This window comes from Larus michahellis, chromosome 1 (assembly GCF_964199755.1).
Source record: "Larus michahellis chromosome 1, bLarMic1.1, whole genome shotgun sequence".
Taxonomy (NCBI): domain Eukaryota; kingdom Metazoa; phylum Chordata; class Aves; order Charadriiformes; family Laridae; genus Larus; species Larus michahellis.
Window position 1 is genome coordinate 4,736,157 of NC_133896.1, and position 25,993 is coordinate 4,762,149.

Genomic DNA, 25,993 nt, shown 5'->3' on the forward strand with positions numbered 1-25,993 from the left:
ATGGGGGACAGGACCATAATGGGACATATTAACATCCTTCCTTCTGCAGGCATAGTTTCATGCCTATGCCTAACCTTGTTCAGCAGTAGAGGTATTTCATGTCTATATTTAATCTGGAAATCTAAAGGTATTTGGACCCAGAATCATGGAAATGTTGGGCTGGAAAAGAGCGCTTTTCTCATCCCTCTGCCTCCTGTCAGACTAAGTCTACATCACCCTTGACGTATCTGTCTAGCCATCTGTCAGGAACGAAGCTTCTTGTGTGCTTGGTGTTACCACATACTCCTCAAAAACTTGGACAATTTTGTCACAGAGGAGCCTCGGATTGTAACTGCAGTCCACATTGGACACCCACACCTTACTTCTGTGTGACACAAAGGAATTTGGAGGTGTATTTTAGGAAACTAATTTTGATCTAGAATTGCTCCATGTTTCTCCAGAGCTTGTCCTATTATTTAAAGAGAATTAGTGTTTTCTCCTCATTCCTCTCCAGCATTGTACATTTGCTATAAGGCACAGCAGATAGGAACTGCAAAAAGGTATCTGACTGCTGGATAACTGCACTTTAGGCACACCAACAGCACGGGCCCAGCTCTGGTCCACAGCCCTCAGCTGTCTTCTCCTTGCCCTGAGGTCACAGAATCATAGAGTTGTCTAGGTTGGAGGGGAGCTTTCAGATCATCGAGTCCAACCATCAACCTAACACTGACAAAAACCATCCTCCCAGTAAGTCTGCAGAAAGCTCTACCCCTGTAAGAGGCCCAGCTCACACTTTATGATGAACACTATCATGGATATTTCAGATAATTCAGTCTTCTTCACACCCTCACAGTTTCATGTTTATCCTGCTAAATACCTTAAGAGCAGAAATACTTGTTTTGCACAGCAGACGCTGGCAGACCTGCAGCTTCTGCCTTCGTTCTCTGCTCCATTAGTCTTTGCTGCCATGGCTTCACCAAAATCACCCCAATAAGGTTTGGGTTTTTTTTCTGTTTCCGTACATCTCAGGGCTCCCTTCTGCAGATGCCACATCTGTGCCCTCTCTTGTCAATACCATCGCAACACCAACCTCTATGTCTTTCCCACTCACAGTGCCCCTGGTCTCCAGCCATCTCCGTAAATAAACTCTGACATATCATTCTCTCTTCCTCAGTCAGGCCAGATCTCAATTTAAAACCACATTTGTATTTAAATAAGGAAGTTCTGTCTCCAGTTAGGCTGAAAGCCCTTTTCCCACTTGTAGTTTGGTGTCCTGTTCTCAGCGTCAGATGCTCAGGTGGGTTCCTAAGAGACCTTCCATCTCTATCTTTTCATGTATTTCCACCTCATTTACCATTTAGCTCCCACCAGCTCCCTGAGAGGTCATTTGTCAACCACCTTCTTTCTGTGCTTCTGCCCTTAGGGATCCCCCTGACTGGGAGGATATAGGACACAGAGTAGGTGGAAGAATGAAATACAAAACACAGTCGAAATTCATTTTAGCCTAAAATGCTGAGAATCCATTTTTTGGGGTGTCGGGTTTATTTTTTTTCCTTTTTTTAATATCACCCCCTGGCTGCATAAATAAACCTTCACACCATGTGAAGAGCTAAGTCATGATCATGGAGGCAATGTCTGCCTCCCTTCTCCCTAAAACTCACGCTGTTTTCCCTATTAATTAGTTCCTGCTGGCCCCTGAGCTCAGCCCAGAGGCCCACATAAAACAAACGAATGTTCGGTCCATCCTACACTAGCTATCTCGGTACTACTGTGGCTCACGACCCCCGGGAACCATGAAGAGTTCACCTCAGCATCACTCTCGCAGCTCAGTTAAGCAGCACGGGGTGCAGGAAGATGCCTGTCCCTCCTGCGCACACCACTGGCCAGAGAAAAGCTCAGTAACACAGTCATATATTCAGGTGCAACAGTACAGGTGGTCCCGGTGTGATCACAAAATCCTAAAGAGGGACCATCTCGAAAGCTGTGTCACCTCAGTACAAGGGTATGAGTTACGGCTGCAGCAGCGCTCGCAAAGATGCAACAGATGATTGTTTATTTTAGACAAATGAGGTCCCTTTTACTATGATCAATGCATTGACCAAAGAATTCAAGGCGGTGCTTTGCTCTAGAGACGACAAAAGTTTTAATCAGTTACCACCCTTCCTCACCACTCCCAAAAGGAAGAAAGTCCCTTTTTCTGAGGTGATAGCATAGCTGTTGTCTAACATAGAACCGCAGAACCAGAGGGACTCTGCAAGTGGGAGCTGTACCATGAAGAGGCATATTGGTGGCTACTAGGACTTCACCAAGCACATCAGTACTGTGTTCCAAAAGCTCATTCAATTAACACCACGTCCTCCTTGTCTACCATGCCCTCTGCTCACTCCTCATCCACCACCACGGCCTCCCTCTGTGTGACTAGCAAGAGAGGTCCATGAGCATATAGAATCATAGAATCACAGGATCATAGAAGTGTTTAGGTTGGAAGGGACCTTAAAGATCATATAGTTCCAACCCCCTGCCATGGGCAGGGACACCTCCCACTAGACCAGGTTGCTCAAAGCCTCATCCAGCCTGGCCTTGAACACCTCCAGGGACGGGGCAGCCACAGCTGCTCTGGGCAACCTGTTCCAGTGCGTCACCACCCTCACAATAAAGAATTTCTTCCTGATATCCAATCTAAATCTCCCCTCTTTCAGTTTAAAACTGTTACCCCTCTTCTATCGCTCCCCTCCCTCATAAAGAGTCCCTCCCCAGCTTTCCTGGAACCCCTTTAGGTACTGGAAGGGACTCTAAGATCTCCCTGGAGCCTTCTCTTCTCCAGGCTGAACAACTCCAACTCTCTCAGCCTGTCCTCGCAGCAGAGGTGCTCCTGCCCCCGATCATCTTTGTGGCCTCCTCTGGACTGACTGCAACAGCTCTGTGTCTTTCCTGTGCTGAGAACTCCAGAGAAGTACTCCAGGTGGGGTCTCACCAGAGTGGAGTAGAGGGGTAGAATCATCTCTCTCAACCTGCTGGCCATACTTTTTTTGATGCAGCCCAGAATGCGGTTGGCTTTCTGGGCTGCAAGCACGCATTGACAGCTCATGTTGGGGCCCCCTCATATGGGGCTGTAGCTGGTGTAACTGGCTTCTACTGCCGGGGTCCTCTGCCTGAAAAGGGACCACAGTGCCCAGGAACCACCCTATGGCAACTTCTCCCACAGAGATATGGGTCCGTCTATTGATCCTGACACACTTGAGGTCTCCTTCCCTCCCTTCTTTGCCCAAACAAACCAATTTACGGCTGGGATCCCTGACACCTAGTTTTAGAAATTTACTCTACTACCTACTTTGTATACATCTGCACATGGATTATTCACCCCCGGCTCCCTTCATAAATGACAGAAAGAAAGAGACCTGCTGGGTTTTCAATTTCCATTATCTCCATGTAGCTGACTAAAATGGGTCAAATGCCCGGTGACCTCAAATGCCTCTTTCTCCTCACAGCCAACAAACAGAGACCAGGCAGCTAGTTCAGGTGGAGAGGTCTGTCTGGCATCTGGGCTTCTGGGACAAGAGGGCATGGCTCCCAGCCATGGTGTCTCACCAGCCAACAATTAAGCAAATTCAGAGATTGGCTTACAGGTCTTTGTCTGCATCAAACAAATTAACTTATACATGTATTGCAGCAGGTGACGAATAAGCTGAGAACACAGTGATGGTCTACAGCTTTGCTTCAGTACAAAAGACTGAACCAAAAGTCACCGAAATCTTTATTTTGCTTTCTATGGGATTTGAATCTGGTCTATAAATAAGGCAGAAGTACAAAGCTAATAACTAGGAACTGGAAAAACTGACATAAGCCATACAACTGAATTTTCTAACGAAGAGATTTGGTAAAAGCACCGTCCTTTCCAAGTTCTCTAGAAAATACATTACAAAAAAACACCCTGCTTTGATGAAGGGGGGACAGGGAGAAACAGAACCATTTTCAAGAAACTTTTTCTATCTAATTTGCTCAACTGTTTTAATAACAACGGCTGTAGTTGCCCTGACAAACACCCTCCCCTTGTACGAGGGGGAGGAGGGGACAGAGGAGCTGAAAACGGAAGCTGGAGGATGCATATTCTTTACTATTTCACCAGTGCTATAAATCAAAACATAAATAGCAAGCGTTACTGAAAGGGTGGGAGGGGAAAACCTGGGTAAATTCAGCTCTCAACACGCTCACAGTCCTTCAAGACAAAGAACAGAGACTCCCACATCAGCATTTGTCTCTCTGGTTTCCGTGGATAAGTAGGGTACGACCTTGTCTAAATCCCATTCACAAGCCAGAACAAAGCTCCATAAGCTTCAGCTGCTCTTTCTGTTCTCGACGTATCAGGCACAATGTGCCTCCTCTTTCACCCAGACTGATTCTTCTCCCACTGCAGCAATTCCTGACTTGTACATGAGAAGAGGAGCAGGCTCGCCAGCACATAGAAACTCCGCAGCAAAATCAAATGACCACATCAAAAAGCTCCTCAGAAGAAAAGGCTTGAATCCAAGTGAAAAATTAATCATCTGCAAGTTTAGTTTTGAAACCAAATAGAGGTTAAATTTCTGCTCCCAATGCACTTGCAGAAGTCCGGAGTGAGGTTCTTGGGGATTTACGGCGGTAGATGATCCCAAAGCTTGGCCACTGTCCTGGTGCTGTCTGTGAAGTCCCTGAGTATCCCTGTAGATTGTTATCTGCTATTTACAAAATCACTGGGTCATTAAAAAAGACCAAGCTGAATTAGTGCTTCACTTGTGCCAATGCAAAGCTGCAACAAGCCTGCACGTTTCAGGAAAGTTTACTCCAGCTTTACACGTGTATGTTTGCAAATAATCCTACCGCCAATACCATTTCTCTCTCTTATTTTTTTTTTTTAATTAAAAATAAAATTAAGACCACATACCTGGGCAGTTTATTTAGGCTACAGGTTAAATTTGGCCTCTCAGATAGAGATATTTAGCTCACAGTGAGGCTACTGCTGCTGCATGTTTAGTCCCAAGGACAGAGCTGGGTCCAAAATATTGAGTTACTGCATCAATGAGGACAGACAGAGACAAAGCATACACCTACCAAACTTAAGAAAAACCTTACTGTCAGTCCAAAGTTGTGAGTGTATTTGTCAGAGAGGTTCTTCTCCCGCAAAACACCAGAATAACTTCACAAAACAACGAGCCAGCCGAAGCCCTACAGCCAGTCTGCTCCAAGAACACATCCTCTTTCACCCCTGATCCCTGCGTCCCCAAGATGAGCTACGTGAAATCCCCACTCTCAGCAAATGCCTGCGTTTATAGTGGTGCGACTGCCCTTCTGCTTCTTGGGATGGGCTGGGTTTATTTGCTTTTCCAGAAAACATGTGGTGCAATGGCATATGAGGGAGGGACTGTACTTCCTGGCCTGGTGGGGGGTAGCTGCTCTGCAATGACGTATCCAGATGTCACGACAGAAGAGGAATCTGTGTCTGACCTAGAGCTATTGTTTGGTTTTAAGTTGTCCGCTGTGCTGTTACTGGGTCTTTCAAATGCCTCAGAGGAGTCCAGAGGAATCTATGACCTCATAGATGACCTTTTAGGGCTGTGATTTAGTCCACAACACTTGGCCCAGGCATAGCAGTAAGCAGCACGTCCATGCTGGTGACCAGGGGAAGCCATTTCTTCTCACCTTCTCTGCTGAGGTCCAAAACTTGCTATATGCAGCACACAAGGACAATTCATTGGCTACAGGCCTTCCTGAGGACAAGGTCATATCTCCTTTCTGCCCTGTGACCGGCACATATGCTATAAGTGATTCTGGGTCATGAAGGTCCTACTAAACCCAAACTAGGCATTTTGATCTGTGGAGTGATCTGTTGGGATCAGCAGTGTGTGGACACCCACATCTCACACCGAGTAGACCAAGATATCTTCTCTGATCCCAAGAAGAAAAGCACATCCACCTCTTAGGTATATCTCCCTTCCTTGAAAGGCCCTCATCCATCCTGCCTACAGGGAACAGTCCCTATCATACGCTGTCGCTGCTCAAACAGGCCACAACCAGACATGGGACTGTGCTGACACTTAAATGGTCTTGCTGACTGCAGCACAGTGCTCAGCCCTGTCATTTTATTAGCATACCCCGTAACTGCAGACACACAATAAAGAACAGGACACGCTTGCTCTCAGGAGCATATCCAGTGGCTCACACCAGCTATCAAGTGGAGCTGGAAAAAGCGGGCAGCAGGTCCCAACCCTTTGCTTTATACCAAAGATGGTCCAGCAAGGAAAAGAAATATCACTGGGGGAACGTGACCGGGCATCATTGCTGGGACTCGGTTTGAGCTACATAAGATGAACATTTGGGTTCACTAAGTTCACCTGGATCTCTAGAGACGTCACTTTCCACCCTGAAAATAAACACTGGCTCCGTATTGCCCATAGGTGGGAGTTTGAGGAAAAGGCATGCTTGCATTACTGCAGAATCTGAGTGGGTCTGCTCTGGTTCTGGGGCTACAAGGCCTCCTTTCCATGAAGAAGCAACAGGCAGAAAGCCTTATGCCTTGGATAACGCCTAACAGGAGATAATTAGCAATCTGTCCCAGGCACTTTTTCTGGAGGTGTCTCTTTCTTCCTTACAAGGAGCAAGGAACAAGGATACTCTTGTCTTAGCTGTTCTGGTGAGGTGTGTAAGCATGAATCCTCATGCCCAGGAATGATGCCAAGAGCCAAAGCTTCAAGAAAACTAAAGAGTACTTCTGTACAATATGCTAGACCTAAACACAGGTGAATCTCTAGCTTGAACCTTCACCCTTCTGCAGTAGGGAGGAATGTACTAGCTGCCCCCAGCCCCACACCCACCTCTCACCATATACCTATCTATCTTCTACCCACCTTGTTGTAACCAGCACCACCTTCTCAGCCTGTCTGTCTACACAGGGTTTTTCCCACCCCAGATTGCTGCGGTGAGGAGTCTGAGGTCTACCCTTCCTCCTCCACTCAGTGATCCACTTCTGCAGGCACGCTCACACCTTCTCCCATGTTACCACCAGAGCCTGGAACGACCTTTTCAAACCGGTTTCAACCATCATTTTCCTGCCTTTTTAAATGATAAAACCCTCCATGAGCTGCAGGTGGTGAGCCGGTGGGTTTTGTTGCCATAGAAAATTCTGTCAAACATATTTGATATAGAACCACTTTTTAAACTAAAAAAAAAATATAAAAATTAAATATTTTCTGAAGTTATGCTTTTTTTGCTCTAGGAAACTGAGGTACAAAGTCTGAAACGTTTTGATTCAACCAACCTGTCATAATGCCTCATGAAAACTACAGATAAGGTTCCCCCATATCCTCATTCCTTTCTGTCAACCAGGTTTATCCACAGGACCACATCTTCCATGAACACTATTGCCAGGGACACTGGGGATAGAGTCTACACTTTTCTGCACCACATAAAGAGGTCATGATGCATCTTGGAAGCTCCAGGAAATCAACTCAATGGAAAAGCATGTTCCATCTCTCAACTGAACTCCTACGACACACAATAACAGCATTCAGAATCAAAACATTTTTGTTGTGGACCAAAATATTTCCACTACAGAACTAAACCAACCTGAACATCTTCTGTGTTTTGGAATGCAAAACACTTTTATTTCTCTATTCAAATATCTCTGTTTGAGCAACCTGGTCTGGTGGGAGGTGTCCCTACCCAGGGTAGGGGGGCTGGAACTGGATGATCTTTAAGGTCCCTTCCAACACAAACCGTTCTATGATTCTGTGATTCTCTTGTCCTCTAAAACCAGCTGGATCTGTAACCCTGAAGCTTCCAGCTTAGACCCTGATCTAAAACCTTACCTGTGAGCATGTCACTAGGCCGATGAAGAGTTGTGATTTTGCAACACACAAGGTTGCAAGACTTCCTCCTTCCTTCCATCTCCTTCTTTCACCATTTCCATATGTACCATGCTTTTGCTACCTTTGCTATAAGTCATTCTTACATACACTGTAAACTCCTTAGCATGAACTTTTTTTACGCATTCATGCACTATCTCATCCTCAGCTCCTAGTCAGGGCAGTCATAATTATGGACACAGTCCTCCTACTGTCATGTTTGCTGATAATTATAACGTGCTAAGTAAGAAATATTTTTATTGCCACCTTTGAATTCCTTTACATATCATGGAAGGTGCTCCAACCATCTCTTATAGGCACCTTTCTGAGGTCACATCAATTTTTTTCCTTTAACAGTTGATGGTCTGGCAACCCTGGATGAAAACTTCTTATAATTGCCTTTTCTGTTTTTCTAGTTCATAATCATTGGGGATAAGATGCAGAGCTTTTTTCTTTTTCTAAACTCAGGTGTTCATCAGGCATTACTGATGAGCTGCAAATCAAAAAATTATGCCATGAAAGATACAGTTTCTCCATAAAGAGTGTCTTCTGCTCCTGGAGAAGTGGTGTCATCTTCTGATGGAGGGGCAAGAGTGCCCTGGCCTTGAGCGACAGAATGGGGCAGAACGATCTTTTCTGCTCTGTTTCGTTTGAAGCCTACACACAGCCCCAGCACCACTGTTCAGTGAAGTCCATGGCCTGGTTTGTGGATATCCTGAGGTTTTTCACATTGTTCTGCTGGCTGAGATGCCTCTTTTTGTCCGTAAGCACCTCCCAGGCAGTTCAGAGCTACTTTCTTCACACTCTTTATTCAAAGCGTGGAGGTTTTACCCCTGTTTTATATCCAGGTCCAGACTGACATGCAGGTCAGGTCCATGACAGCTCAGTGACAGAGTGTCAATCAAACACTTGTAGGTTAGAACACCTGGCCATGCAGGAAAAGCATTGCCGAGGACACAGCGCAAGGCGTTCACGCGATGAACTGTACCCATGAGCCCTTCTCTTCCCATTGACCTGGCAGGGCGAGGATGCCCTAAACTGGTCTCAGCATTAAGTCTCCCTTCACTTCCCTGAGGAAACGGCAAGTTCAGTAGGTGTAACAGAAGTCACAGAATCAGACTGAGCCCAATACACAGATGGCCACAGGATTCATAACGTCCCTGTTCTCTTATCAACTGGAAATTTTTTTATCTTTTAGGGTTGGTATTTCCTATGCGTACGCTCTGACTATATCATATCTCCCAGAGATAAGTGGGACGTTTGTACTTGACAATGATAAGGCAAAGGCGATACACTTCTTTTGAATGAATGCCAAGCAAATTAAAAGACATAATAATTGAGGTAGCTAATAACAGAGGACCACGCCAGCCCAAACCAGGTTGAACGTGATGTGGAAAATGACCATTCACAAAAACCAGAATACTATTATGTAGAGCTTATCATCTGTCAATCTCAGGACTCTTTACGACTCAGATAAGTATCAAGAAATCCACTTTAGAGATAACGGAACCCTGCATCCGCACCCCACACATGGCACCGTGGCGAGAGAGATACCGTACGGTTATGTGAAAGCTGCACCATTTTCTTTTCATCCTGCCCTGGGTACATCCTATACAACCCTACACTTCTTCCCTGCAGTCTTTCTGCCCAAAAGGTCCAAACAAACACAGGAAAGGATTCTTACACATAGGTGGAACTAAAAATATCACCAAAACGGGATGGCAGAATTCAGCCCCAAAGCAATGGTGTTGCTCCAAGGTACGATGCAAACCAGAGGAATTATCCATTGCTAAAACGGCTGTGCATAATTTGAAAAGCAATCTGGGCTCATTCCACACACATCATCAAAGTTAATAAACATTATCTTTACTGCTGGATGCGATCTGGTTGTCGGATGTGTCTGGTTGTCTCCAGCCCGCCTGATAAACCACAAAATTAATACAAACAAGCAACGATACAGAAAGCATTTTGCAATTGGCTACAGAGAAGGGTTTGCAGTTTACACTGCCTTTGCCAATGTTTTCCTTCCAGCCGGGCCTACAACCAGGAGTCAGATGCTCTGGTTCGGATGCAAGTGAAGGCAAAGAGAGAGCAACACCGCGGAATGGAAACAAACTGTCACGGAGAGCTCACAGGCCTTCTGATGCCAACCATGAACACGATCCGGTGAATATTTCTATGTAAGAACAGGCAGCACATGAGAAACCCTGCGAGGGAGCTGTGCATGAACACCGAGCTCTAGGTACCTGCGACTGCAGGACCAAGGCTCTGGTTGGTCCTACGGATGATTTCTCACATATAGGTTTTGGATGCTCATGCTACTGCATTGATTTTCTCTGCCTTTTCTATTTTGAGAATCACTTTTTTGAAGCTTAGGCAAGGAACAACACTCTGCTTACACAAATCCTGGCTTCAGCAAAAGTGTTATAACTTAGATCCATAAACACATACATAAAAAGCCAAAAGCAGCTCCTATGAAGCAGCCCTCCTGACAAAGCCTTGGAGGGTGCTTAGTGCTTCATCCATCCGAGGCTGCTGCAGAGCTCTTTGCGATTGAACACAGACAATAAGAGAAGAAACCAAAAAGTTGCCATCAGAAGTTATATTCACCACATCACCTTCTTCAGAACTAAGTGAGAGGATGTACAAGACTAACCTGATTCCAAGGAGGAAAAATAAAAACTTGTCATGCTGGGAAGCTAAGCTGCTTTGGGGCTCTCCTTCCCTCCATCCCTGCTCCCTGGTCTCTCCCTCTCAGCCTTTCCTTTGAGCCCCTCCACCTCTGATGTGATGATGAGGCACGCGGTGTATCCGTGAGAACCTCTGAGAGTCAACTGAGTGACTTTCTTTGAAAGGAAACAACACTTGAGGCAGAAAAAAAATAATTAGTTAGCTCCACCCTGGCAATGTAATAACTCTCTGTTTATAGCTCTCCTTGGTGTGAAAAAAAAAAAAAGAAAAAAAAAAAGAAAAATTTTAGCCAGTGTAGCAGCATGATTACAAAAACAACCTGGGTACAGGGGGGCTGCTGAGACGCAGGACGGAGGTTCAGCAGAGGGATCTGCATCTTCGATAGGGCTTTAGAAAAAAAACCCTAAGGACACATAGAAGTGGGGAGAAAGTCTAACTAAACTCTGCATTGCCTACGGCAGTGCAACCGCGGCACCATCTTAAAGCAGGGAGTCTTTCAAGCCAGAGACCTCTGCAGAGGCTGAGCATTACTCGCTTCATCCATCATGTGTCCTCACAGAGGTTGGCCAAAAAGTCATGTGAGGAAAACGAGGGGTTCAGCGTGGCTCGGAGAGCTTTGGCAAGCGAAGGCTAGTGGACATCAAAGTCTGATGCCCAGCCTAGATACCAAAAAAAGAGACAAAGGCAACAATTCAGAGCCCATGCCAGGATCTAGACTCAACTCTGATGTCAGGCATTTGGGCAACGGCAGCTCGGTGGGACTGTGAGCTCCAGGGGAGCAGCTGCCTTAGGAGGCCATCAACCTCCAGCTGAATGCAGCCCTGCTCCACCACAGGTGGGACAGGGACCTCCCTGGAGCAGGTGCTCCTTGCTGGTCCCTCGTCTCAGCTCCTAAAGGATGTTCCCCAGAAACTCAAATATACCTGGCAGCCTCAAATGGCACGTGGAGTCCTTTCTTCAATCACAAAGAAGGGTAAAGTAAAAGAAATATAAAAAAAGCACAGGTCCAGGACTTCAAGAATTTGACTGTTCAAAAATGCAAAAGTCAGAATGTTGCCCTATTCACCACAAATCCACAAATAGTTCTGCTCCTCCCTCCCCCCGCCTTTTTTTTTTTTTAATAACAAGTTCAGTGAAACTTTATCTCTTCCTGCCCTACTAACCCTACTAAATAATCTGCTATTAGCATGACTCAATTGAGTGGCTTTCAGCTGGTGAAGTCATTTTCTTTGCTACTGTTGTTTCATCGGTGGAAATGAAAAAAAAATAATAAAAAGCCCTTAAAAAGCCTTCCACGCCTGCAAAGTACCACAATACTGGAGATTACAGACAAGTACTGCCGAGAAGTTAGTTAGTTGCATTGTAGCAACAATTAAAAAAGAACTGATTGCACCCAAGGGTTTAACTTCATTAGCGTTCAACGTGCATACAGGGAACAGAACCCAGCTCTCAAGACAGCAGCCAGGCTGGGTTTTCGAGTCCCCTCCTTCAAAAGGAAATGCAGCTCGCAACACTCGGCAGCGGAGGAGGGATGGAGACAGTTCATTTCTCTTTACCGCTCAAATCTGCTTTCAAACTTACACAGCGCTACTTTGTAGAACATTACAAATTCGACCTGAAAATGATATACCCAGCTACTGAGATGCAACATCTCCTCTAAAACTAGACTTCTATCTGGCTGTCCTATTACATACTGCTGTAACCAAGAAACACCTACAAAACATCACAGAATCTAGCAGGGGAAAGTATTTTCCCTCTCTGTTTTCCCCAGTTTGTTTACTGTGTTGAATAACACTTCGGTTATAATCAGTTTTCATTGTTTTTCTCCTTTCCCCTTCTTCTTTGTATTGCATGAGGTCACACGGGAGACATAACAACACTTTTTTAAAGACAGGAAAATGTGATTATGAAACCACAAACACTCGCACATCAGGTGTAGAACCTGAAAGTAATTTAAAATCTTCATATAAAAAAAAAAAAAAAGAAAAAAAAAAATAACTGGCTGGGTTTCAAGTTGAAACCTTTACGATCCCTTAACGAGCGCGGACTGCGAGCTGGAGCGGAGTGTCCTGAACCCCAGGTAAAATGAGACGCCAACGGTACCAGAGTGCCCCAAACTTCCTCGCCGTTGCTGCCCCGCTGCGCATCTTCTGCCCGTACAGAGCTTGCGCCGCCCTGCGCGCTCCCTCCGCTCCGCGCGCCGCCTGCGCGCCCCGAACAGCGCTTCCCTGCACACACCTTGCGCGCACCGCACCGTGCCCCGACCGGCGCTGCCCGCGCACCCCTTGCGCGCCCCCTGCGCCCGCTCCGCCACATCCCCCTGCCGCGGGACTCCGCGCAACCCACTCCCCTCCCTTCCGCGGGCAGTACCTGCTAGCCGCGCAGCTTGGCTAGTTCGGCTGGTTTGGGATTAGCCCGGGGTGGTTCAACTCGGCTTCGGCACGGCTTGAGCGTCCCCCCGTTATCCTCCGCGCAAACTCGGCGCTGCTGGGCTCCGCCCGCGCAGCCCCGGCTCGGCGCAGCGCAGCGCTACCCGCTGCGGCCGCCCCCGCCCCGCCGGGGCTGCCCTCGCCGTCTCTTCCTCCTCCTCCTCCTCGGCACCACACCGCCCTCCCCTCTTCGCCCTCGGCCCCCCCCCAGCCTCCTCCCGTGTTTGCCTCCCCCACCCCCCACCCCCCCAAAATAAAAAGCCCCCGATCTCGGGGGGCTTGGTGCTGGCTGGGGGATGAGCATCGTGTCCCACCATGCGAGGGACCCCGCTGCGAGGACCCTTTTGCTGGCGGTGCAACCGTGGCTGCAAAGAAATGCTCACCAAAAAGAATGAAATAATTAGGACAACCTGATTTTTTCATATTTTTTTTTTCCAAGTGGTTTTTTCAAGTTGAGGAGCCTTGTTGTTGTAACGAGCAGTAGGGGGGGAGATTGCTGAGGGGTGCAGAGGGGAAGTCAACAGGGAAGTCTTTCCTCTTTCATCTTAGAATCATACAGTCATAGAATGGTCTAGGTTGGAAGGGACCTTTAAGATCACGAAGTCCAACTATCAACCTAACACTGCCAAAACCACCACTAAACAAGGTCCCTGAGCACCACGGCTACCCGCCTTTTAAATACCTCCAGGGATGGAGATTCCACCACTTCCCTGGGCAGCCAGTTTGAATTTTTGACAACCCTTTCAGTGAAGAATTTTTTCCTAATATCCAATCTAAACCGCCCCTGGTGCAACTTGAGGACGTTTCCTCTTGTCCTATCGCCTGTTACTTGGGAGAAGAGACTGACCCCCCCCGGCTACACCCTCCTTTCAGGGAGCTGTAGAGAGCGAGAAGGTCTCCCCTCAGCCTCCTTTTCTCCAGGCTGAACCACCCCCAGCTCCTTCAGCCACTTCTCATCAGACTTGTGTTCCAGACCCCTCACCAGCTTCATTGTCCTTCTCCGGACACACTCCAGCACCTCAAATGTCTCCCTGTCCTATCGTGTTACATTCTTGTGCTTGAAACATCTCTCTTCCAGGCAGGTCCAAGCTCAGACCAGGTTGTTGTATGAAGCAAGGCCAGGTGGTACCTATTCTGTGCATCTCTTTCAGGGTTTGAGGGTGTCAGAGGTGGGTTTTGCCTGGGACATTCCCTGGGAGACCTTCTCAGCTCCACCAGTCTTGTGGCTTCCTCCTGTGCTGTAAGATTAGTTGTGATGATGGGGCTTGTGGGATCTGGAGGAGGAAAATGGCCTAGGAACCTGGGACAGAAGGAACAAGAAGGAAAAGAAACCCCAGAAATTTGAGGTATAAAGGGTTTTGGAGAAGACCATGAGAAATCCTGCAGGAGCACACCCAGCCCTGTGAGTCTAGTGGGCTTTGCTGCCGCTAATGGTCAAACAAATATGATTACAGTTATAGCAGGGGAACATGCAGATGTCCTTCACACCACTGAGGTACCCATAGAAGACATGAGTCTGTGTTCAGGTACCTTCTGTGAGTCCTAAAGCTCTGATGAAGAATCTCAAAAGTTGTTTGCCTAAAAGGTCAATACACCATTAGAGGTGCAGAACATGCCACCTGCCAGACCTGTGAAAGAGATGTTTTGTTTGAGATCATCCAAATGAGGTGTTGAGAAATTTTTAGGACTTGTAAGTGTTCACTTTGAACAGGCTGGGATGTTTTTTTGTATACCATTGTGATTATTTTGCCCTTGCTGCTGGTCCCTAAAATGTAAAGTGTGCATTAAAATAAAGAAGGGAGGCAAGGCAAGGCAAAGGGAAAGGCTGCTGGGATTTTGGAAATCAGGGGAAATGAATTCCTTTCGAAGAGTGGTTCTCTCCTATTTTCTGGAACAATTTGAGATGGGTATAATGCCTATTCCTGTTACGAGCAGGAGAGAAAAAGGCATTTCATGAAGCAGATGATTTTGCATTTTAATTACTCACACACCATTAACTTACATACCCATCCTTCCTGTCTGCATCAGAGTGTGTTATACTGGGGAGGCACAGGGTGTGGTGCTGATACTACAAGCCTGCAGAAGATATTCTTTCATCCCAACTGAAGGTGAGCTGCAGATAATTAAAATCTCATGTATTTCATAGAATCACAGAATGGTTTAGGTTGGAAGGGACCTTAAAGATCATCTCGTTCCAACCCCCCTGCCATAGGCAGGGACACCTCCCACTATACCAGGCTGCTCAAAGTCCCGTCCAACCTGGCCTTGAACACCTCCAGGGATGGGGCAGCCACAGCTTCTCTGGGCAACCTAGGACAGCGTGTCACCACCCTCACAGTGAAGAATTTCTTCCTAATATCTAAATCTACACTTTTCCAGTTTAAAGCCATTACCCCTCATCCTACCACTACATGCCCTTGTAAAAAGTCCCTCTTCGCCTTTCTTGCAGGCCCCCTTCAGATACTGGAAGGCCACTATATGGTCTCCCCAGAGCCTTCTCTTCTCCAGGCTGAACAGCCCCAACTCTCTCAGCCTGTCTTCATAGGAGAGGTGCTCCAGCCCTCTGAGCATCTTTGTGGCCTCCTCTGGACCTGCTCCAACAGGTCCATGTCCTTCTTGTGCTGAGGACTCCAAAGCTGGACGCAGTATTTCCGTCCCAAGCTTAGGTTTTCAGCTCCAGTGTTGCTGATGCTGTTGCTACGATTTGCACAGGAACATGATAGTTGGAGGACCATCATGTCCACCTGCACAGATTGGCTGAGTGCAAGCTTCAGGCATTGTAGTGGTGTACCTCCAGCTGCAATGCAGCCCCATGGCCTGTCCCCCATTCACCAACCCCATTGTCCCCTCTACGTACACCAGATTCCACCCAGGGGACAGAGCATGACACAGCAGCTGGTTACACGAGGGTCACTTCACCTATAGGAAATATTGCAGACCCACAAATAGTTTGGCTCAGGATTGTTTCTGGATATCGCACACAAAACAACCCATCGGGCCACTTAGCTCCCAAAGCGCCACAGGAAACCAAAAGTCCTTAAAGCTGCATCTTTCTGGTGGAAAATATCACCACAAGCCATCGTGTTTTCTTTCCTGTATTTGAAAACCACCCACATTTTCAGTAAGAAAAAAAAAACAGCACAAAATCAAACTGATTGAGCGTTTTGCCTGGGCAATGGGCCTTTCTGAAGAGTTTCATTCTCAACATATTTGGCCTCTGTTGTTTGGGTTTTAGGGCTGATTATTTGCAATTTATTGTTAATTTAAAGAGGGTGTGGGGAAAAAATAACAAGGGAACACGTTTAATAACTTCCGTGAAAGAAGTTATTTGTCTTTGCTTTGAATTAATTGAAACTCAGTTAATGAGTCAATGTGTTTGAAAAATAAAGAAGAAAATATAGCGGGTTAGGTCATTTTCAATGTTAAGGTAGCACTAAAACTGGGCTTTTTTTTTCTTCTTTTCCTTCCTAAAGGTTTCCATTTCTGCTCAAAGCGTGCACAGCATGTAACATGAGGTTTATATTTCAGTCTTTTCTAGCATAAAAGAAAGGGCTTGGAAAGGACCAGAGAGGTCACGTCACTTCATCCCTTCTACTCCGTGGTGGGTCCGACACTCCCCAAACCACCCATTCCCGAAAGAGTTCTGTCCGCCTGGCTGTCACACACTTCCAGCTTGGGAGCTCCCTGTCCTCTGCAGAAGAGGACAGGAAATGCAGTGAGCAAATCAAGTCACTTGCAAAATACTGTGTGACGGTGCATATCTCCCAGGCTTCACCAGAAAAGCTTGAGTAATCATGGGAAAATCTTTCCACAGGGTCCAGTCTCATTTTACTTCCTTGGAACTCTTTGACTGGAGATATGTATGGTCCCTTTCTAGCTATAAAGAGAAATAAATCAACCAGGATAGTCCTATCACTGGTGTTGTTGCAGTACCCTCCAAGAGTTTTTTGTTTCATACCAAGGACCAACGGAACATATGATGCAAAATGCATTCCCAGTCCATAAAGTTTGCTCAATCATGATTTTGTAAAGTTTCAAAGCCTTTTCTCAGTCCCTCTTCACTCATTTTGGGCTCGATACTATGGTTTGTCAGCAGCTGTGAGCTGGTGGCGTTCAAAATAATCAATTTAAGCAGATGCATAAAATGCATTTTAGGGCACAGGTTGAGGGAGGCAACGCCGCTGCCTGCCCTCACCTGCTGGTTCCCACGCTCTGCCTCCCTCCTGCCTGTGTCCTGCCTCCCCACCCTGCGTTATGGCTTCCTCGCTTTGCTGACTCAACTGATCCCCTCCCCGTGCTCTCAGCCAGAGCAGCAAAACGGTCTGGATTAAAAAAAAACAAGCAAAGCAAAACAGAAAAAGAAAAAGAAAAAGAAAAAGAAAAAGAAAAAGAAAAAGAAAAAGAAAAAGAAAAAGAAAAAGAAAAAGAAAAAGAAAAAGAAAAAGAAAAAGAAAAAGAAAAAGAAAAAGAAAAAGAAAGAAAAAGGAAAAGAAAGAAAAAGAAAAAGGAAGGGTTGCCCTTTGCCTGTAACAGGCATCATTTTCACAGGACATGGTCACATGAAGGGCTAGGTGAACACAGCGGTGGTGGGGAAGAGGTGGGGTGGGTGGTGGAGGGGTGGGAGCGAGTGAAAACCTCACCTCCCCAAGCCAACACCATAGCCAAAAGGTTCATTGTGTGTGACCACATGCTCTAGTTGACACTGCGTGAGAGGTGCGGTGCTTTGAAACTGCTAGAAAAATACAAAGTAATTTGTGATTGAAAGCTCCTCTCCTTTCCTGAAGAACAGTCCCCCATGGCTTGTGTGAAAGCAATACCCCTTCACTGGCTTCTGCAGAAAAACACCGTCTCTAGCAAGTCTCCCTGAAATGGGCATCATTGAAATGCTGTTGACCACCCTTGGAGACAAACTGCCCAGTTTGGGGGTTGCGGGAATGCTGGCACACATATTCTGCCATTCCTAGCTCCTTTAATATCATTAATTAATTGCATGGGGAAATCTGAAGCAAAACCAACAGCAATCATCTTCGCTTTTGGGAAGGACTCTTGATCAGGGAGGGGAGTGATAGAAAGTTAACGGTTTTAAACTGAAAGAGGGGAGATTTGGATTAGATATTAAGAAGAAATTCTTTACTGTGAGGGTGGTGAGGGCACTGGACCAGGTTGCCCAGAGAAGCTGTGGCTGCCCCATCCCTGGAGGTGTTCAAGGCCAGGTTGGACGGGGCTTTGAGCAAGCTGATCTGGTGGGAGGTGTCCCTGCCCATGGCAGGGGTGTTGGAACTAGATGATCTTTAAGGTCTCTTCCAACCCAAACCATTCTATGATTCTATGAAATCACAGAGTCGCAGAATGGTTGAGGTTGGAAGGGACCCCTGGAGGTAATCTTTGTCCAACCTCTTTGCTTAAGCAAGGCCACATAGAGCTGGTTGCCCAGGACCATGTCCAGACAGCTTTTGAGTATCTTCCTTTTTGAGGATGGAGACTCCACAACCTCTTTGGGCAACCAAATGACATTGGGCTCTTTTTGTATTTATATACCCTCTGTATTTTCTGTCTTCCCAGTTAAAAGAATTTTAGTTTAAATTCAGTTGGGATTAGCAGAAGTTATTGCCCAGGAAGGTCACAAAGTTTAAGAGATCAGCAGGAATTCAAGTGTGCTCACATTTATCTTTGTAACCATTGGCATTCAGCACAGAAATTTGCACCCCTGTAGAGGGTACTCTAAAGACGAGTGGGAGGTTGATCAATCTTCTGCTGCTGCTATTCTAACAATACAGGGGTTTTTGTTTTCAACATGTGACATTTTTTCAGTTTTAGATCTGGAAGTCTGGGTTTTGAGCCTTGCTGCTGACAACTCACATCATGGTCTTCTCCCATGACTGATGTCTGTACCAGAATTTAAGGTGCAGCATAACTGAAATCTGAAATAAGCATCATGGCTGGAAGATGTTTATAATGCTTGCTGAGGTGGGGCAGAAGACCTCAAACCTGGAAGATATCAGGAAGAAATTCTTTACTGTGAGGGTGGTGAGGCACTGGAACAGGTTGCCAAGAGAAGCTGTGGCTGCCCCATCCCTGGAGGTGTTCAAGGCCAGGTTGGACGGGGCTTTGAGCAACCTGGTCTGGTGGGAGGTGTCCCTCCCCATGGCAGGGGGATTGGAACTAGGTGGTCCTTAAGGTGCCTTCCAACCTAAACCATTCTATGATTCCATGATTCTATGGCATCCTTGGAGACATAGTCACCTTCTTCAAATTTATGGGCTCCAGCAGCCCAGCTGGTAAGGGCTCTTGCATTCTATCTAGTCATCGTGCACTCATAACAGGTTTGAACCCTCCTCCCAGGAATCCAGAATTTTATTATTCTATTTAATTATTATCTGTGCAGTTTCAGCAGATAGACAGTCACATATTCCTATTTTTCAAATAAAATAATTTGTCAGAAAGAGCAATAAGACACCATGGTGTTACTACAAATTTGGATCTTAAATGAATGCTGTGTCATGTAACGGTGAGGAGTTGAGAAGTTTTGCATGATAACTTTGATTCTGGGTTATACGCTGCAGTAACTCAAAGCAGTTTATCACTAGTATTTCAGAAGTGCCGAGTGTCCAACACAGAAACCCCTCGTGCCGGGTGCTGTAGAAACTCCTGAAAGGGACCAACTCCTAGCAGCAAACAGCCTCCTTTATGCAGGGCAGGCTGGAGAAGGAAAGCCCAACAGAACAGGTTGTCTAAGGCAGGACCGAAGTCTCTCATATCTATTGTATTAGCACCTCATTGTTTTTAATGTATGTATCCTTATTTTGCCCTAAAAAGGAACAGCTTTCCCTCTGTTATAGACGGGAGACTGAAGCCTAGGGACACAGAAGGGCAATATCTAGCTCTTGGGTAATCAATAACACATCCCCACACTATGAGTCCCCAGGCATCTTGTCTCAAGGTGTCTTTTGCACTTGGACCTGTGTGGAAGGCACGTGGTGAGAACTGACAGGTCAGGCGTGGCAGGGAAGAAGACGGATACTTGTCCCATTGGAGAGCCTTCCCTGAGGCATGACGTGAATTAATGCCAGAAGCAGCTCCAGCTGATGAAGACTTAGCCAAAGGAAGAACTGATTTAGCCTGGGAAAGACTCCAGCAGCTGTGGTATTGGGTAGATATGCACACAGCCGCTGGTGGAGATGTGAGCCCCAAGCGGACTCACCAAAAGCCATATGCAGATGCTCATTAGTGGTCTTCACGATCTCAGTAGTGCTTTTTCCAAGAAAGGCTTTGAGAGAAGTCAGCAGTGGTTTAGCAAACGGTGCTGTGAAACCAAGACATAGCTGGAAAGGTGTGGTGGGCTCAGCTCGCTAAACCCTGACTCATCCTGCTCTGCCTCCCTCCCAACCCAACTTGGGGAAGCTGAGCACCCCCTCACTCCGCTGCCATCCCACGACTCCACCATGTGCTGAGGCCACGCTGTCACATTCTTGGTGCTACAAAATGAGTGCTGATCTACCCCCTGTGTTTGGTTTGCATCAGTGACACCTCCTAGCTGGGAGCAGCCAGCCAAGAACCATCCTCTTCTGTATTTTTTACCTCTCCTCTATAAGCTATTCATAAGCAGGCATGAGCCAAAGATGACTTGTGAAGGTCTTTCTTTTATTTCTGTGAATTCTTTCTGTTTTTCTCACATTAGCTCGCCTGATAATTCTTTTGAATTGGCCTATTCAAAAGCAACAAGAACGCCAGCAGAAGGTGTTGTTTCCCAGTGAAGTTTTGCTAATAATGAATTATTCAGTTGAGTGCTGTGGTGTGCACGCTCCTTCTAAATTTCCCAGAAAGCTGTCTTCACTGCAGAGTTAACGTAAGCTGGGGTAAAGAGAGGCTGCTGACGGTAACATTTCAGACCTGACCTCCTTGTGGTGAATATTTTGGGTGAGGAGTGGGTTTGCTGGCTTGCTTTCTTTTAGTGGTTAAGGTGAAAGGTCAAAACTTTTTCTTGTCGGCGCTATGAAAACGTCTGATGTGAGTGCATTTACCATCAGTGCGGGCTGATGGAAACATATCGGGCTCTGATTAAGGGAACCATTGTCACATCCTTTCTATTACGGCCACAAAAATCTCAAAATGATGACTTGCCACAGTAGCCTCTGTTCACCAGAGGATTCTGGGTGTCCAGGATACTTTTTCCATCAATGACCTCAGCTTTGGGACACCCAGCAAGAGACTTGATGGACTCAATTTTCAGCAGCATGGAAAAGAATAAGATTAGATGGTGTTAAACTTGGTGGCCAGGAGAGCTGGTCCTCAAAGGCAGATGCTACAGAGAGCTCAGCTAGGATCAGGAAGAGGAACTCGGAGCACTGTCCTAAGCAATTGCAACGTTAGGAAGGCAGATGGACAGTAAGGTAAGCCATGATCCTCTCTCTTTATGTCACCGGCCACAGCTAATGGGATCATAACCCACTTAGGTACCCAAGTGTCTGCAGCATTACTAGCAGGAGTAGAAATGGGATTTCAGTGAGGGAAGAAATAAAAGGGAGATCCCCAAGCACCTCATGGCTGTGGCTTTCTATGCGCTCTCTGTTCATTATTACTCTCCTGGGAATGACTGAAGAAGACCCCATCAACCCCTTAGAAACAAAACTCTCTGCTTCATGTGATCCTCATGTTCACTGTGGTCAAGGAGTCTGGCAGGGTAGAGAGAGGCATCAAAAACTCCACACTCGAGTACTGAGACCAGAGGAGAAAAAAGAGAAAGAAACTAAGAACAGATTAGTGCTGTAGGTGACCTTCAGGAGCCTGTCTAAGCCATGGAACGTGGGAAGATGACAGGGCTGCCATAGAGGGGCAGGAAGAGCACGCGTACAGCATGGTGATGATTCGGGGCAGCACACAGTGAGGACACTTGCTTTGGGTAGGTGCGAACGAACACAGAGGATGTTGCCTCACTTGGGTTGGTTTCGGGGATGCCGGTGCTGCTGCCTGCCTTGCAGTACAGTGCGGAAATACCTGAGCACATTTGAAACAAGCTCTTGTAGTTATTTCAAGGAGTTGCTCTGTGACAGTAACAGATGTGGGGGAGGAAGCGCTGATTGATCATATCAAGAAGTCGATATCTGTGCATTAGATCACAGTCTTCGTAGATTGTCCTTGCCACTACAGCAGCAAACATGCAACTTTGAGATAACCTAACAACTGGCTGCAAGTCCTCTGGACCCCAGCATGCAATAAAGCCTGGGCTGATGCGTCTTCCATGCTCTTGTGTGTTGGTAAATGGAGGAAAGCCATGGTACTACTTCGTGATCTAGTAACATCTCTGTTTAGAGAAGGTCAAGATCTGAAGGGTGAAAAGACCCTGGAATATCCTTCCCTGTAGGACATCACGCTGTAGGGGCCTTTCACTTTTACCCCATCCACCCAGTTCTGGAGCATTCACTTATTATTAAAAGTCATCATGGTAGCAGTTCGGGCTATTTTGTCTCTGGAGGATTTGGTTTGAACACTTTGCTTTTCAGACAACGATAAACACGACCATATATGAATAATTTTTTTACCTCCGGCTTCATTTGATTCATAGAGAGAGTTCTTAGAAAGGATTAGATGGCTGGAAGCCTGCTTGATAATGCCTGCTAATGAGAGGAAAACCAAAGGATGGAGAGGAAAAGCAAAACTACAATCACTTTTCTGCTCTCTGATCCAAAGCGGTTTATCCTGTGATTTCCTTCAGGTTATATAAGAAAAAGCTCAAATGTACCCTGAAATTAAATGACTGTATCATAGAAGGTCCCCCGTGCAGGAGGCAAGTGCAGCACTCTAGTTGTACTTGAAGTCTATTTCGAAGGCTTAAGTGGGACTTCAGTGATAAGTAGGTTTTGTGTTTTATCTTTCAGTACAGCCTTGCAGATTTGGACTTAATCCAGGTGTTGTGTAAGGCATCAAGGTGCTATAACACAAAATGCCTCAGAAGTAACAATTGAAAATAGCAATTCTTTTCATTTGTGCTTCTGGTTTGTACTCAAATGCTCTTATAATTTCTGAGCACTCTTCCATATACAGTGGCATTAGTCAAAAGTCCTTTTCCAGGTGAGGGAATCCAGGGCTCCATTTATTAGCAACAAAAGAGACTTAATTCTCATGAAGTCCCAGAATGAATAAGGTTGAAGAACCAGAGGAATCGTGCAGTGACAAAAATTATTTTAAAATGTCACCGCATATAACCGAGACAGGAATGTCAGGCCCTACCCACCTACCCTAGGAAATGCAGGGGCTTGTTTAATATTCATTGTGGGCTTCCCCTAAAAGTCAGTGCATGTTTAAAAATGTCACTGCACAAACTATCAATTCATGTTATTTCTTAGGCCATTGCATGTTCCGTAATGGGGAATCAGCTCCATGTTGCAATTGGAAGGTCAAGTGGTACACAGGGCCCTGACTTTTTGTAACATCGGTACACTTAGCACTGAAGACTATGCATCTGGTTTTGTAATTTCATTCTAGTAGTGTCCCTCTCTTCGCCCACTGTTCTTTTTGATTTGAACCTTCAAGCTCTTTGAGACAACAATTGTCACTTCTACAGGTCTGGACACGTTCTAACACGGTATCTTTTCTTCACGGCCAGTATCAAGATGCTAGTGAAATATGAATGCTAAATAATATCTGTGATGATAAGGCAGTATATATTCCCTTTAGGAATTATATCTTTGGCTTCTGAAATGTATGCAGAATTTCACTTTCATAAAGAACTGCCAGTCTAATTCAGATCCAACTGGTCAAGATGGTAAAGTCAAAGAGACAGCTCCTCGTAAATCAGAAAAAGTTAATTGACTTGAACAGGGTTGCACTCATTTAAACCACAGTAGGCACACCTCCAATCTTTTTAGAAGTCCGGATCAATAGAAACACTTGCATGATTTTAGTCCAGTGTCAGTGAAAGGGATTGTTTTTTCTGAGTCTCTGGGGACAGGCGGAATGTGCTTGTGGGAGAAAGCAAGGTGGTGAAATGTCTGGAACCAGAAGTTATATGGACTGGTCTGTGTTTGGAGTTTGCTAAGATGCAGGCTAAAAGCTAGATTTAAGAGGAAAAAACATGCTAAACATGCTTTTTAAAAGCTAGAAAATTTTGAACAGTGAAAGCATTTTGCATTAATCTAAAGGCAAACAAACAACAAAAGGCAAGGTATTAATACATACAAATCCATATTCATACATGAAATCATAGAATTATTTAGCTTGGAAAAGACCTTTAAGATCTTCGAGTCCAACCGTAAGCCTAACACTGCCAACTCATATCCACGTGTGATCTGCAGGCGTGTTTAGATGCAGAGCTGTAGTAAGGGCATCATCTACACAGGGTATCAAAAGAGCCTACGTATATATACAACACCCCCAGACACCCCAGGGTTTCGCCACAAGTGTCTGTATCTAAGACCACAGAGAGGGCAACGAGATGCCCAGATGACAAAGAAGAGCTGCAGTAACAGAACGATCTTGTGTCCCATCTGCCTATGTGAGTATTTATACATGTGTATATTTGTATTGTCCACCAGACTCACTATCGGGTTTGCAAATATTCTGCACTTGTCCAGGCATTGGAAGAGGGGGGACAGGCTTTGCAATACCAATGACATGACTGAGCCAGGAAAGCTGTTTCAGGATGTTATATACCTGTACAGCCATTTTTCCCTCTCTAATGTGAAAGAAGCGTGGAAGCAGACAGACCGACTCTCCCATGCTTGAACCTTTAAGCCTTGCTTCAGTGCCTCAGTACTGTGTCTGAGACACCATCAGTCCCTCAGCTGAGAAGACTTATGGACACAAGGAAAATGAGAAAAATTGCAGAGATGGGCACAGAGCTAGAGACAAAGTAGCAGAGCTTTCAGAAAGTGCACGTCTGCATTTGTGGGAAAAATCTGGAAGACACGGAGCAGGAGGTGGAGAGGATTGAGAACTGCAGCACCATCCCAGGCTCATGTTTCACAGCCATTTGCTTACCACTTAAAGAGAGTTGATGCAATTTTGCTTTTGCTGTTCCTGCCAGGGACTCTGAGGCTGTGAAGGAGGTGACTGCTCCCGTCTGACCTGCCCAGGTGTCCCCAGACATCACATCTTGTTCTCCAGGTTCCTTGCAGTAGAGATGGCACTAGCTCTCCAGCTGACCAAGCAGAGGGCTGTCACCTGCGTGTTGGAGGAGTTGTACCACTGTCTAACTTCGCTGCCAATCCGCTCACTAGCCACAGCCTGGATCTGGCCTTCCTTATACCTAAACTTTGAGGTATCACTTTTATTCTTGCACAGGTCTCTTTGCCTGTTCTTCGCCAGGCTGCTCTGCTGAGCCCATGAGAGAGCATTTGTCCCCCTTGCTCAAATAATGTGCTTTCCCTCCCTGCGACCACTTTGTTCAGTTTGGGTAGGGAGTGGTTTTTCTCTGTTTGTGCAATACTCTGCCGCGTAAAGGGAGAAAGGGGAAGCGATCACTTGTGACCGAGCACAGGGCACTATAATAAGCAGAGGGTGACGATACATGCGAGGTTCAAAGGAAGGCAGGAAGCGCTCGTTCGTAGATGAGTAAGTTTTATTCTAATTCATGTGACATATGACTGCGTTAGTCTGGGGTCAGGTGGTGGCATCCTAGAGTGGTGAGCAGACTGAAGGCCACAGCAGAACAGAGATGGATAACGAGGGTATCTCTGTCCAACCTGACAAAGGTGCAGTCAGGTGTCAATCAGTCTTCCAAGGCAGTCCAGTGATCAAACTGTAGACCGCAGAAAAACCAAAAGGATCATTTTCCTACGTTTGTGCGTGTGACTTTTGCTTTGAGTGCTTCTGCGCTTAATATGACACACACAGAAGAACGGAGCAGCCGCTGCTCAACCCAGGGCGGGCAATTGAAGTGAAAAGTCAAGGTCTTCAGCTGCAAATTAAAAGTGATTTGATGATTGCCTCCTAGTGGAGAGTGTATAAGCCAACAGTTTCATGGGTATTTCTGGAGTGCCATCCAACAACATAATATGGGACATGCTTGCTTCTGGTGGG

At 46.1% G+C, this 25,993-nt stretch overlaps 1 protein-coding gene across 1 annotated transcript in view; it reads right to left on the bottom strand.

Annotated features, from left to right (window-relative positions):
• Positions 1–13,102, bottom strand: part of PRKCQ (protein kinase C theta) — a 69,138-nt gene extending 56,036 nt beyond the window's left edge. Inside the window, exon 1 of the mRNA XM_074573218.1 lies at positions 12,918–13,102. The gene's annotated coding sequence lies outside the window, so the exon portion shown is untranslated. The remainder of the gene's footprint in view (positions 1–12,917) is intronic.
• Between the last annotated feature and the right edge of the window lie 12,891 nt (positions 13,103–25,993).